The following is a 13,588-nucleotide window of genomic DNA, read 5'->3' as shown; positions in this document are numbered from 1 at the left end:
TACTGTTGTTGTTTAGTTACTGAATTACTTTGGAAATACCAATCACTGCAGTAACGAAAGACTATATTTCCTCATTAAATTTTAGTAAATTGTTCTTCAGGTTGATCATAGTTTTTGAGTAAATAATTTTTTTAACTCATTTCACTAAATGTGTAATAGGCCATAAGATATTCAACACATTTCCACAGAACATAAAGAAAGAAACTGGGAGTAGTAACCAATCCAAAAGCATATTAAAAAAATACCTCATTACCCAGCTATATACACATTATCTGAACATCTAGAACTAGGGTTCAATATATTGTTGCTAAGTACCAAAGTTTCATATCAAACAGTATGACAAAAAGTAATGTACTGTAAATAGAACTGAGTAATTAAAGTTGTAGGTACACATTTTCTTTGAAATATTCTGTTGTGATCAAGTAAATATTAAGCTGTCAATACCAAATAAGCAGCAGGAATATAGTATAACAGAGGTGGCAGCAGCCTTTTATTCAAGGAAGCAGATTTCTTTCTGATTTAGGCTATGCGATTAAATTTAGCTGACACAAGCATGAAAAGTTGTAAGCAGTTTACTGATGGGTCATTCCATCTCAAATCCACTAACAGTCTGAACCTTGATATCTCAGATTTGGATGAATTTTTTTTCAAGTAATGTACCCACTAACACTAGTTTAAATTTGAAATTTCAAATTTTTCTGACCTTTGGTTTTTGAGTTTCAAGGGGTAAGTCACATCATCTTTGACTTACCGAACAAAAGCGCTGGCAGGTCGATAGACACACAAACAAACACAAACATACACATAAAATTCAAGCTTTCGCAACAAACTGTTGCCTCATCAGGAAAGAGGGAAGGAGAGGGGAAGACGAAAGGAAGTGGGTTTTAAGGGAGAGGGTAAGGAGTCATTCCAATCCCGGGAGCGGAAAGACTTACCTTGGGGGAAAAAAGGACAGGTATACACTCGCGCACACGCACATATCCATCCACACATACAGACACAAGCATATATATATATATATATATATATAAAATAGAGGGAAACATTCCACGTGGGAAAAATTATATATAAAAACAAAGATGAGGTGACTTACCGAACGAAAGCGCTGGCAGGTCGATAGACACACAAACATACACACAAAATTCAAGTTTTCGCAACAAACTGTTGCCTCATCAGGAAAGAGGGAAGGAGAGGGGAAGACGAAAGGAAGTGGGTTTTAAGGGAGAGGGTAAGGAGTCATTCCAATCCCGGGAGCGGAAAGACTTACCTTAGGGGGAAAAAAGGACAGGTATACACTCGCACACACGCACATATCCATCCACACATACAGACACAAGCAGACATATTTAAAGACCTGGCTAGGGCGAAGGCATGTTTGCGGAGGGAATGTAAATAAAACTTGTGGGGGTGTTGTGAGGGTGACATGGTATTAGAAGGTGGAAAGTGTAACATGAGGTGAAATGAAAATAAAAATATATGGGGAGAGATAAAGGTGAACCGGAAAGTAACTGGAGATCTGGAATGAAAAAAGGCGAAAAGGTGTTGGTTACAGCTGGGCTATGTTGGACTTGGGTTGATAGACAACGATGTGCATAAAGGTTAGGTGGTTGTGTTGCCGCCGAAACACGTTAAAGGACGGAGAAATTCGGGAAAATTTTGAAAAAACTGCGTGTAGTATATTAAAAGAAGTGGTATTGTGGTGGCAGATTATTAAAATGAGGCTAACAATTGTCTGACGAAGAAATAATGACGTTAAAACCTGTGGGAAGCGGCTAAAAATTATAAGTGATGTGGGAAAAACGGAAATGGAAATAAAGCGAAAGTTATTAGAACTGGCCGAAATGGTTGTTTAAAAGGTGAAAGGAGCTGTTTGTGAACTAGAGACGGTGGATATTATAGCGGCGGTAGTGCTGAAAGCGTCAAAAAAATTTTTTTGGTTATGGTTTGGAAGTGGGTTACGTATTATTTAGTATGTATAGGTGGGATAAAATAGTATAGCAGATTCCGGTAAAAAGGAGAAGGTGAATACAAAGTGAAACTACTGGCAAAAACAGAAAGAGGAATATAAGACGACAGAAAAGATTTCGAAATGCAACAGTGACAATAACAAACGTAATTGTTGGATTCAAATTAATGATATCAATATAATAGAGGGAAACATTCCACGTGGGAAAAATTATATATAAAAACAAAGATGAGGTGACTTACCGAACGAAAGCGCTGGCAGGTCGATAGACACACAAACAAACACAAACATACACACAAAATTCAAGCTTTCGCAACAAACTGTTGCCTCATCAGGAAAGAGGAAAGGAGAGGGGAAGATGAAAGGAAGTGGGTTTTAAGGGAGAGGGTAAGGAGTCATTCCAATCCCAGGAGCGGAAAGACTTACCTAAGGGGGAAAAAAGGACAGGTATACACTCGCACACACGCACATATCCATCCACACATACAGACACATCCATGGAGAAGGAAGATAAACGTTGAGGTTTGCCGATGACATTGTAATTCTGTCAGAGACAGCAAAGGACTTGGAAGAGCAGTTGAACGAAATGAACAGTGTCGTGAAAGGAGGATATAAGATGAACATCAACAAAAGCAAAACAAGGATAATGGAATGTAGTCGAATTAAGTCGGGTGATGCTGAGGGAATTAGATTAGGAAATGAGACACTTAAAGTAGCAAAGGAGTTTTGCTATTTGGGAAGCAAAATAACTGATGATGGTTGAAGTAGAGAGGATATAAAATGTTGACTGCCAATGGCAAGGAAAGTGTTTCTGAAGGAAACAAATTTGTTAACATCGAGTATAGATTTAAGTGTCAGGAAGTCATTTCTGAAAGTATTTGTATGGAGTGTAGCCATGTATGGAAGTGAAACATGGGTGATAAATAGTTTGGACAAGAAGAGAACAGAAGCTTTCGAAATGTGGTGCTACAGAAGAATGCTGAAGATTAGATGGGTAGATCACATAACTAATGAGGAGGCATTGAATAGAATTGGAGAGAAGAGGAGTTTGTGGCACAACTTGACTAGAAGAAGGAATTGGTTGGCAGAACATGTTCTGAGGCATCAAGGGATGACAAATTTGGCATTGGAGGGCAGCGTGGAGGGTAAAAACCACAGAGGGAGACCAAGAGATGAATACACTAAGCAGATTCAGAAGGATGTAGGCTGCAGTAGGTACTGGGAGATGAAGAAGCTTGCACAGGATAGAGTAACATGGAGAGCTGGATCAAACCAGTCTCAGGACTGCAGACAACAACAAAAACATTGTTTTCTTTTTAATTTGCTGATCACTCATGTACTGTTCCAAGTATTAAAGTGTTTCAGGTAGCTATTACTTGGGTGGAACGTTCGGAACCGCAAGGGAGAGGGTAGTTGCGTGCCTTACATGTACATTGTTGGTGCGGCCTGGTGTCCGTTGTTTGTTTTGGTGCACCTGAGTTAAGTATTGTGTTGCCTCCTCCCTTGTGGCCCCATTGTGTTCTTCTCATAAACATTTACTTCTAGGCTTTTTAGTTAATTTTACGCTAGTATTATTTTAATTTCTTACATTGTTAACATTATGCATTCCTCATTATGCACACTGTTTGTCATAGCGGAGTTGATGTGCCATTGTAATTTCTTAAATCTATTATGACAAACAATATGTATCATGAAGGGTACACACAATGGAGTTTGAGTATGGCAATTATAATGTCCCATATATCATGATGTGCGTGGGTAAAGGGTGCTATAAATGGATGACTGTTATTTCTGTTTTTGGCGCCCTTCATGCCTTCTTTCTTGTCCCTATTGGTACGTTATCCTTGTACTTGTCTTGGTAAGCCACACCAGTGGTAGCAGCACACCTTCCTTCCCGGACCTTGGGTGCCGAAATTTGTGTAGGTGGAGTATGAATGTGATATTTTTTTGTATTTTTATGCTCTTGCTTATTGAGAACATTTTTTGCTTATAGCTTCTCTTGTGTGTTATACAGGAACACCAAATGATCATGGCACGATCAGTACCAGGTTTAGACTTACTTATGAAAGCCCAACTGCAATATGAGCTTAGAATCAGAAGTCAAAGTGTTGACAGTACGGTGAATGAGTTGATTGCACGGCTCCGGGTGGCGTTGTTAGCCCCATTAACGTTGCCTCCAGATCTTTTCCCAGATCAGGGTAAGTGGATATCACCAGTTTCCACAAATTATAGCTACTTGGAGTGCTACCATGTCAGTCTTTGAGCGTACTCCTCCCACGTTAAAACAGCTTCGTCTGGCACAAGCTCAATTGGCTCATTCACTTCAGTCTTTGTTAGATTTAAAATCAGTTGGGGTCCAAGACGCGCATAGAGCAGCTTTTAATCAGGTCTCGGCAGGGATGGAGGGCCTGAATTCGTGCCTCCTGACGCTTGCCTTGGGGGGGCAGAGGAGAGTAATATCGATCTTGAGGATCGTCATGATGTAAGGAAGTGTGCGTCCCAGCGAGTCGAATTAGAACAGTCTAATTCCTTTGCGAAATTGCCCCACCCTTTATTGAGATTGTTGCATGATGTCACCGACATTACTATTGAGTCGGTAGATCAAGTTATCAAGCTGTTGGAATTAATTGTTCATTTATGGTGACATATGGAGGCTCTATCTCACCCACATGCTACGGTATTGACGGCGTTGTATTCAATGGCCCGCGGCAGTTTAGATTTGATAATAACCGAAACGTTGCTAGAAGGCAGTTCGCTCATGCACCTGAATATTAAGCTCACTGACCGCGCGCGTAGAGCGTTGGATCGGGAACAATTTTGGCGGGTGTAAGGAGATAGGGAACCACTAATGCAATTTGTGGAACGTGTTAGGCTTGCGGTAGGGGTTCTTGACATACAAATTTCAGAACGCGATTGTGTCACCCTTATCCTTGTTGGTCTTTCTACATCAGAGAAGGGAAAATTTTTCTTTGTTGAGAGACCACGAACGTATGCCGAGTTGTTGGCGGTTGTTGACAAATTAGATGTCCGCCAATTTCCGGCAGTTACCCAGCAGCGTTCTCATAATACTATGCCTTCGGAAGCACTTCCAACCGTTGTTCCGTGGAATGTCACTAACCGACGCCAATGTTATCGTTGCGGATCCCCAGATCATTTGGTCCAGTCCTGTCCAGTTCTTCGCACGCCCCGTTATCAAAAATGACGCCAGGAGAAGGGGGGAAGAAGGTGGGGGAAAAGAAAGCAAAACTGGCCAGTAAATTGTCGTGTAATTCGAGCTCGGTCGATCCCTTCTCTCCCCTTTATTTGTGTGAAATTAGGGCAGGAACCGATTTGTGCCTTATTAGACACAGGCAATGCCCGGTCTTTCATTAGTAAGCTGTGGTATTTGGAATTTGGTAAAACAGTTTGTTTGTCTAGTGTGCATTCTACTGGAAGTAGATGTCAGAATGCTAATGGTGAAATGTTGCCTATTCTGGAGGAGTGCACAGCAAGTTTGTCTATTGGCACCTTTTCATGGCCTGTTCAGTTGTTGGTTGCGGAGAATTTAAGCACGCCTTTCATTTTGGGTTGGTCTAATTGTCGATCCTTCAAGGGGTACCTTCTATTTTTAATTCCGACCAACTACTAGAATTGCCTTTCGTGAGTGTGGCAGGGGAGGAGGAAGTACTGTTTTGGCGGTAACACAGAATTATCCAGATGTATCACATGTCCCTTCCGAAAAAGAAGCAAGGTTAAAGGAGCTGTTGTCTGAGTACCCGCAAGTTATTACGGACAGATTAGGAGTAACCAATCAGATCGAGTACAAAATTCTTCTTACCGATCAGATGCCGATGCGTAAGGCTCCGTATAGGTTGTCACCTCCTAAAATGCGAGTGCTGCGGGCCAAAATTGAGCAGATGTTGAAGGATGAGGTAATTCACTATTCCACCTCGCCGTACGCTTCTCCTGTTTTCCTCTTCCCTAAGGCAGGCAAGAATGACTATCGGCTTGTAGTCGATTACCAGCTGCTTACTCTGCTGTGAGCTTGATCTGCAACAGCATTGAAACACTATGCCTTGTTGACGTGTGTATCGTCAACGCCGCCACTGCATACCAGTTTACAAACACATAATTAGTCTGGAAAACAAACTTGGCACTAATAGCACTGCACAATCTGTTATTCTCAGTGGACCTATGTTTTTTTTGTGGTTGTCGAGTTAATTTCTCCCTTGATGTTGCAAGTGGAGCAGCTGGCAGTGGGTGGTTTACACTCGCTATTGTTCGCTGTGAGAATGCATCGCTACCTGGACTTGAATCCTTCGACGATTGAAATGTTATCGCTTACAAGACATGGCATTGTAGGATCGAACCGAAGAATCAATCTAGACCTAATTTTGAAACTTCCTGGCAGATTAAAACTGTGTGCCCGACCGAGACTCAAACTCGGGACCTTTGCCTTTTGCGGGCAAGTGCTCTACCATCTGAGCTACCGAAGCACGACTCCGCTGCAGAGTGAAAATCTCATTCTAGACCTAATTTTGTTTATAGTAATATGCCTTTTAGTTTGTATACCTGCTCCTGTTGGTGGCAAGAGGTGGCAGTGAGCTGACGGCGACTGTGTGGTGACATTAGTTTCCAGAAATGTCGACTGCAGTTACTTACGAGGCAGCGTGCGGCCCCATAAGTGGGACTCGCCCACACAAAATTGGAGCCAGTGGTGCCAAAGACTGCCGAATTTCTCGTAGGGGATATCCATCTCTGCTGGTGGTACCCATCTGGCTAGTGATGACACTCAGCACTGGCACGGAAGGATAGGCGGTTTCCAATTCTGTGTGTAGCATTGCACATCTTTTACACACTATAACTGTAGCTGAAGCAGAAAGGTCATGCAGAACTCTGGCTCAGGTTACAAGTGGTTTCAGATCAACTATGCATCAATGTCGTCCCACAGATTGAATCTGATTTGGAAGGCAACTAGCCTTGCAACTAGCAATGATAATGTCATTCATATATTTACTGAGTGAAAGGCTCACAAAGAGCAACTGAAGAGTGTTGTAGGCAAATAGGTTATAATACACTATCTTTCATTGCAGTTTACATGTGAGTACACTACTCACTGCTGTCGTGTGCCCCCAAAACCCCTCTACTACTACTACTACTACTACTAGTACACTACTGAGCGATAGGACAGAACCCTCCATATCACAGCAGTACTGCCATCAGACATACATCAGTGTACAAACTAGTACAGTATATAACCTTTTCTTTTGAAGTGAAGTTAAGCACATATGTATTACAATGATTCAGTTCATATGTCACGTCTTTCAGATTTCTCTCTTGCCACGTAAGCCCAGCTGAGCTATTATCTGATTCCTTAGCTCTGATGGTCTTGTATTTCTGATAATTGTCTTCATCACTACTTTCCAAACTAATATTTATTGCTACTATTTCAGTCTCCTACTCCATGAAAGCATAATGGCACCGGTATTCTTTTTCGATGTATTTAGCCCTTCGCACACTCATTTGTAATTCATCCAATTGGTGTGTTATTTCTCTCAAAGCCACAGTGGAAAATTAAGACATGGTTTATGACCCCCTCCCTCCACTTTTTTTTTAAAAAAAATACTGCAACAGAATTATATACAAGACGTATCACAAAAAGTATTTCTAGTTCCCTGATGTAACAGAGGGCATGAAAGAACATTTTTCTTATGAAAGCACTATCCAGAAATGTGTAATTTTGAACTTATACTGGTCTGAATAAAACTGTATATTGTAATAAAAATAGAGGACAACTTCATTGCAGTGTGAAATTTAGAGCATGACCAATTATACAAAATTATTATAATTAAATACAATGAAAATTGCCAGTATATTTATAACTGTTATTTAAATTTGCAACTACTGCAGTCTGTTCCAATTCTGAGTGAAAATGTGTGTGGAAATCAGAAATCCAAATGCAGTAAATGTCCTTGGGGGAAAAAAAATCTGAAACAAAACCATTTACAATCTAATCTTCTATTGAAAACGAAGCATTTACAGACACTATTACTCATACGTAATGTTTATGCTTATGTCCTCAATAACATGAGAAAGTTAGGAACAGTTATTCTGATACATCTGGGTACAGATTTTTTGCTCGGCAACAGAATGTTTTGAACGATTTTTTCAGGGGCGTCTTCTTTCTAAATACAATGTAATGACACGTCACAATCTGTATAATTTGCCTGAATGTTTACAGACACTATAATACAGAACAGCTTTGCATCCAACATGCATCCGAACTTAGGGAGCAAAGTAATATAACACACAGATTGTTGAGCCACTAATATCACTGATTCAGCCTATTGTTCTGTTAACAACTGCCAAGTTCACTCAAATTCTGCCAGCAGTATCTTGTACAATGTGTACTACTGAAGGGGATAGCGAGTCTAGTGTGGACACCTTATGTTTCGTGTTTTATCACAAAACTATTCAATTCAGATTTTTGGAGTTTAATATCTTTAGATTAACCAATTACCTCGCTAAAGGCATCAACGCAAATCTTTGTATCTCCAGCATTTTGAGCAGCAGCTGGGGGAGGAGGGGGAGGGGGAACACAACCTGCAGTCTGACCACATTTATCTCACAGTGGGGCAAGCACGGTCGCTGGCTGAAATTGCATCAAGTAAAAGTGGACAGTATATTTTTGATATAAACAAGTCCAAATTTCCCACCAAAATTTTTATTTATTACTTAAAAATGTCATATATATCAAAATTAAAATATAGAAAATTTGATTTTGTTTTTTAAGAATTATTGCACGTCTCAAAATCAAGATTAAACTACAGCATAGTCCCTTGCCTTCATGTCCCAGATGTTTTTGCAGAAGGAAGGAGACAAATAAAATCAGAACCTCCACTACTGACTCATCTGGGACAAAGGGAACACAAATCCAGAGCCTTTTTTCTGCAGACACACTTCTGCTTTTCCAACTAAATCATTAACTTGGCAAACATAATATTTAGAAGTCTTCCTGGTAGTGAAATGAACCAAAACAAAACCAACAAACCTCACTTCCTACATCATCTGTCAACTTTTGTTAGATTTGGGCTTCACAGTATCCTTCATCATCAGTTTCCAACTCACTGGATGAAAGGGTTTGTGATTCACTGCCAATTTTATTTTTTGCAGATATTCTGAATTCTTGTTGCTCTGGAACAAGGTTTCCTTTAACATCCCATTTTACCCACCACTGCTGCTTCCAATTCATCTTTGACCAGAGTACTTGTGGAAACAGCAAAATTTAGGCAAGAAAATATGCAGTTTGCCTCACAGTTTTTGGGAAAGATCTATAGTCTTCAAGAGCTGGCATTTCAGTTAGGTTTGCACCTGAAGCGGAAGGTGAACCGTCACACTAAGTTGCAAATGCTGCAGGAGGAGGTGTATCACAACTTGAAGATGCTGCTGGCTGCTCAGTTACTTCTTCACTGAATGCCAAACTACTAAATCATCACAATCCGGTCACCTCGAAGCCAGACCTGATGTTTTTTCGGGTAAAGGAAAGTGAAAACACATCCCACAAAACATAGTGACAAGTGAAAGAGTTACTGGTGACCAGAATGCTTTCTGATCCAGTTACCCACTGCTATTCTTACATATCCCTAAAACAGCCCACATACCACGATATTTAGTGGCTACAGCCTGTGGGAACGATGTACTGAGAATGTCAGAAGTGTGATTCTAGTATCCCTTGCCACACTGATAATGTGAACAGTGCTGTGACTTGCGCAGCTGTCTAGAAGTATTAGTAAGTGATTATCTTTTGAACAACACGTTTTTTTTAAAAAACTTCTCTTACTGCTCTCTGAACTTTTTCTTCATCAATATTAGCCCTGTTAGTTCTGAGAATGTGTGTCCTCACCATCTACAAAATAGATAATTTACTTAAAATCATTTATAAAAGTAAAATAACGAAACCAAAAGTTGGCCTCCATTCTAAACGGGGACAGGTGTAACTGTGGACACTGCCCACACTTGTCTCGAGGGACCACTTTTGGATACGAAACCAAATTTTACCGAATATACAGTACTGGCCATTAAAATTGCTATACCACGAAGATGACGTGCTACAGACACGAAATTTAACCAACAGGAAGAAGATGCTGTGATATGCAAATGATTAGCTTTTCAGAGCATTCACAGAAGGTTGGCACCGGTGGCGACACATACAACGTGCTGACATGACAAAAGTTTCCAACCGATTTCTCATACATAAACAGCAGTTGACTGGCGTTGTCTAGTGAAATGTTGTGATGCCTCATGTAAAGAGGAGAAATGCATACCTTTAATAAAGGTCGGATTGTAGCCTATCGTGATTGCGGTTTATCGTATCGCGACATTGCTGCTCGCATTGGTCGAGGTCCAATGACTGTTGGCAGAATATGGAATTGGTGGGTTCAGGAGGGTAATACGGAACGCCGTGCTGGATCCCAATGGCCTCATATTAGTAGCAGTCGAGATGACAGGCATCTTATCCACATGGCTGTAACGGATCGTGCAGCCACGTCTCGATCCCTAACTTAACAGATGGGGACGTTTGCAAGACAACAACCATCTGCACGAACAGTTCGACGATGTTTGCAGCAGCACGGACCATCAGCTCGGAGACCACGGCTGCGGTTACCCTTGACGCTGCATCACAGAGAGGAGCGCCTGCGATGGTGTACTCAACGACGAACCTGGGTGCACGAATGGCAAAACGTCATTTTTTCGGACGAATCCAGGTTCTGTTTGCAGCATCATGACGGTAGCATCTGTGTTTGGCGACATGGCGGTGAACAAACATTGGAAGCGTGTTTCGTCATCGCCATACTGGCATATCACCTGGCGTGATGGTATGGGGTGCCATTGGTTACACGTCTCGGTCACCTGTTGTTCGCATTGACGGCACTTTGAACAGTGGACGTTACATTTCAGATGTGTTACGACCCGTGGCTCTGTGGCGGCAGCACCGTCCAACGCATGAAGGGCTAAACTACGGCACTGCCGACACAAGTAGGGGCAGCTGTACCGTTACGCAGAATTTCGGCAACGGTGCGTCGCACACCGGACCGCACGGGGACAAAGCAGGCGACAGTGCGGGCTAGTCGACGCGATGCGACACGTGTCTCTCAGTTCTCCCGCCGCGGACCACGTGCGTCGAGTCAACGTGACTCCGCCGTAAATGCGTACGCGCGGTCGTAAACGCAGTTGCCGTCCCGCAGTGTGCACCGTACTGTTGAAGTGACTTTCGCTCCTTTGCGGACGTTACAGCGCCTTTTGCCTCGCTAGGTCCACGCGGTCGCGCCACGGCCCGCCACCGGAGTGCACACCCTCCGGGATCGGTGATCGAGCCGTGCTGCCAGTGCATCGCACCTGTACGGACGGACATTAGCGACGAATGTTATTTGTCATTTATTGTAACGGTAGGAGGAATAAATGTGTCCTGTCATGAAACTGCTCTAGTCGTTTTTTTGCCACCGAGCCTCTCCCTTGAGCATAGTGCGTGGGTGCGGCGATAAAGCTGGTTCACTGCACGTGAGTGACTGTAAGCGGAGACACAACACGTTCCCGCTTCACCTCTACCCTTCATTCGATCCCTGCGAAACCCTACATTTCAGCAGGAAAATGCACGACCGCATGTTGCAGGTCCTGTAAGGGCCTTTCTGGATACAGAAAATGTTCGACTGCTGCCCTGGTCAGCACATTCTCCAGATCTCTCACCAACTGAAAACTGCTGCTGGTGTTAAATGCAGCAACAATTCATTCCAGAATCTCATTTTTAGTTTACGTTATTGCATGCATTTTTCTTCCGCATGTACACTCTTTGACATAAAACTTGACCGGCGGCCGGCCGCTTCAGAGGCTAAGTCCGCGCCGATCGCGACATGGGACAATAAAACTGGCCAACTCGCTAATTCTCTAAGTCCGGTCATCTGCACAATCTGGCAACACTGCAGACTGCGGCACTTCCTGGAGGAAAACTTGTCCCATGATGGAGAAACTATAGGCTGATTGCACCTGTGGTCTAGCGGTAGCGTGCGTTGTTTCTGTTCATAATGTCAGTGGATCGAGAGCAGCTGGCATAAAATATTTTTATAGCCTCTTCTGCCTGAATACTGAACACGTGAATGTAATAGTAGCGCAGATTCAATCTATTTCGCTTTCTGACACACCGATATCAAAATTTTGTCCAGTAACCATTTTGCGGCAGATTTCCTGCAGACTGTCCTCCTCTGGACGCCGTAATCGGCAAAGCTCCGGGATCCATTTGCTGGCTACTGGCAGCGGCCGTGGCGACAGCAGCGGCGCTGCACTCCCCCGTTCTTTATCGAAAGCGCCTGCTACCGCTCATCGCTTTTGATGATTTAAAACGCTTTATTATTAAATGTTGCTCCACAGAAAATTTCTACGATTTCCATTCACGCTCAAAAGCAACGGAGACAGACGCCCTGATTAGTAGGCGGGTATTATATTACATTAATCGGCAAGAGCTGAGTATGGCCCGAAATTAATTTTATAGACTGGGACGAAATTAAACCACCTCACTACATTCGATGAATTTATAAATGCTTCATACCTCGTTTCTATTCCTTTCAAACTCAATTATTTGTGCAACTTTTGGTCAATGTTTGGATGTTTTCGTCAAGCCAGAGTGAGCGTCTGTGGTGTAAGTGTATTACAGTTCTTGTTTCATTTCTTATGGTAAGTCTATGCGTTAAACTGTGTGAATACCTTGCAATGCATGCTCTGTAGCAGTGCAGGAACACTGCACATTTGGAGTTCCATGTATGGGTTCATGAAGTATTTATTGTTGATCGGAAGTGATAGTTAAGGTCATCAGATTTAAACCAGAAAAATTTGTCGTTTTGTAGGTTTCAGAGAACGGAAAGGAATTGCTAACGCCGGTGTTAGAAAACGTCTACAGTTAAATGCTATTGCAAAAATTTAGAAGAAGGGAACTATATTAATGAACATGTGCACTTCATAAACAACCTTCTGACATGTTAGACCTATATGACGAACAAAGCTCAAATTTATATCGTTGAAAGTCGGTTTGAATCTTTTCAGGACCTATTTTACAGTGAAGCACCTTGGAATTTGCAAAGCAGAAGTCCATGATATTAACTTAATTTACTAAGTCGAAATCGGACGAAGGTTCATCTTTAAAGGCATTCTTCAGATTTCGCATAAGAAATTTTTACTAGCAGTTTGCAACTCCATTAATTAAAATGGAAAGTAAAAGGTTGTAGTCAGCGGCTTCTACCGTGATTCGAACTGCTATGTCTTATAGTACAAGCACTGCAAAGCACAAGGGAACCTCTGAACTAACGACACACTGGCGGCCAGAGGCGGACTATAGTCACTGCGATGTTGCCTGAGCCTCAAAACGCAACCTTAAACACACAGAGGAGGTGGAGATTACTGTTTTAACGTCCCGTCGACAACGATGTCATTAGAGACGGAGCACAAGCTCGGATTAGGGAAGGATGGGGAAGGAAATCGGCCGTGCCCTTCCTAAGGAACCATCCCGGCATTTGCCTGAAGCGATTTAGGGAAATCATTGAAAACCTAAATCAGGATGGCCGGGTGCGGGATTGCACCATCGTCCTCCCGAATGCA

This window comes from Schistocerca piceifrons, chromosome 10, assembly GCF_021461385.2.
Source record: "Schistocerca piceifrons isolate TAMUIC-IGC-003096 chromosome 10, iqSchPice1.1, whole genome shotgun sequence".
In the NCBI taxonomy this organism is placed as follows: Eukaryota; Metazoa; Arthropoda; class Insecta; order Orthoptera; family Acrididae; genus Schistocerca; species Schistocerca piceifrons.
Note: the sequence above shows the minus strand (reverse complement) of the source record.